The sequence below is a fragment of the Pan paniscus genome, chromosome 17 (assembly GCF_029289425.2).
Source record: "Pan paniscus chromosome 17, NHGRI_mPanPan1-v2.0_pri, whole genome shotgun sequence".
Taxonomy (NCBI): Eukaryota; Metazoa; Chordata; class Mammalia; order Primates; family Hominidae; genus Pan; species Pan paniscus.
In genome coordinates, this window is record NC_073266.2 from 23,023,893 (window position 1) to 23,026,901 (window position 3,009).

Sequence of the window (3,009 nt, forward strand, 5' to 3'; positions counted from 1 at the left end):
CACACCCTATGTAAAATATCCAAATTTACACCAAATATATATTATATAATTTACAAAAAATATCGGAAGGTCACCAAATATATCTTATATACTGTATGTAAAATATCAAAAAGTACAGTAAATATATTACATATATTGTACATATAATATTAACTAAAAGTACACCAAATACATTTTATATACTGTAAATAAAATATCAAAAATTACAGTAAATATATATTACATACTGTACATAAAATATCAAAAAGTACACCAAATATGTGTTATATATACCGTAAACTATCAAAAACTACAGTAATTATATTTAATATACTGTACATAAAATTTCAAAAATCACACCAAATGTATATTATATACCGTAAATAAAATATCAAAAAGGACAGTGAATATATATGACACACACTATGTAAAATATCAAAAACTACACCAAGTATATATTTTATAATTTACAATAAATATCAAACGACACCAAATATATCTCATATACTGTACATAAAATATCAAAAAGTACAGTAAATATATTTCATATATTGTACATATAATATTAACTAAAAGTACACCAAATACATTTTATATACTGTAAATAAAATATCAAAAATTACAGTAAATATATATTACATACTATACATAAAATATCAAAAAGTACACCAAATATGTGTTATATATACTGTAAATAAACTATTAAAAACTACAGTAATTATATTCAATATACTGTACATAAAATATCAAAAATTACTCCAAATGTACATTATATGGTGTAAATAAAATATCCAAAATACAGTAAATATATATTACACACCCTATGTAAAATATCCAAATTTACACCAAATATATATTATATAATTTACAAAAAATATCGGAAGGTCACCAAATATATCTTATATACTGTATGTAAAATATCAAAAAGTACAGTAAATATATTACATATATTGTACATATAATATTAACTAAAAGTACACCAAATACATTTTATATACTGTAAATAAATATCAAAAATTACAGTAAATATATATTACATACTGTACATAAAATATCAAAAAGTACACCATATATGTGTTATATATCCTGTAAACTATCAAAAACTACAGTAATTATATTTAATATACTGTACATAAAATTTCAAAAATCACACCAAATGTATATTATATACCGTAAATAAAATATCAAAAAGGACAGTGAATATATATGACACACACTATGTAAAATATCAAAAACTACACCAAGTATATATTTTATAATTTACAATAAATATCAAAGGACACCAAATATATCTCATATACTGTACATTAAATATCAAAAAGTACAGTAAGTATATTTCATATATTGTATATATAATATTAACTAAAAGTACACCAAATACATTTTATATACTGTAAATAAAATATCAAAAAGTACAGTAAATATATATTACATACTGTACATAAAATATCAAAAAGTACACCAAATATGTGTTATATATACTGTAAATAAACTATTAAAAACTACAGTAATTATATTCAATATACTGAACATAAAATATCAAAAATTACTCCAAATGTACATTATATGGTGTCAATAAAATATCCAAAATACAGTAAATATATATTACACACCCTATGTAAATTATCCAAATTTACACCAAATATATATTATATAATTTACAAAAAATATCGGAAGGTCACCAAATATATCTTATATACTGTATGTAAAATATCAAAAAGTACAGTAAATATATTACATATATTGTACATATAATATTAACTAAAAGTACACCAAATACATTTTATATACTGTAAATAAAATATCAAAAATTACAGTAAATATATATTACATACTGTACATAAAATATCAAAAAGTACACCAAATATGTGTTATATATACCGTAAACTATCAAAAACTACAGTAATTATATTTAATATACTGTACATAAAATTTCAAAAATCACACCAAATGTATATTATATACCGTAAATAAAATACCAAAAAGGACAGTGAATATATATGACACACACTATGTAAAATATCAAAAACTACACCAAGTATATATTTTATAATTTACAATAAATATCAAAGGACACCAAATATATCTCATATACTCTACATAAAATATCAAAAAGTACAGTAAATATATTTCATATATTGTTCATGTAATATTAACTAAAAGTACACCAAATACATTTTATATACTGTAAATAAATTATCAAAAATTACAGTAAATATATATTACATACTATACATAAAATATCAAAAAGTACACCAAATATGTGTTATATATACTGTAAATAAACTATTAAAAACCACAGTAATTATATTCAATATACTGTACATAAAATATCAAAAATTACTCCAAATGTACATTATATGGTGTAAATAAAATATCCAAAATACAGTAAATATATATTACACACCCTATGTAAAATATTCAAATTTACACCAAATATATATTATATAATTTACAAAAAATATCGGAAGGTCACCAAATATATCTTATATACTGTATGTAAAATATCAAAAAGTACAGTAAATATATTACATATATTGTACATATAATATTAACTAAAAGTACACCAAATACATTTTATATACTGTAAATAAATATCAAAAATTACAGTAAATATATATTATATACTGTACATAAAATATCAAAAAGTACACCATATATGTGTTATATATCCTGTAAACTATCAAAGACTACAGTAATTATATTTAATATACTGTACATAAAATTTCAAAAATCACACAAAATGTATATTATATACCGTAAATAAAATATCAAAAAGGACAGTGAATATATATGACACACACTATGTAAAATATCAAAAACTACACCAAGTATATATTTTATAATTTACAATAAATATCAAAGGACACCAAATATATCTCATATACTGTACATAAAATATCAAAAAGTACAGTAAATATATTTCATATATTGTACATATAATACTAACTAAAAGTACACCAAATACATTTTATATACTGTAAATAAAATATCAAAAAGTACAGTAAATATATATTACATACTATACAT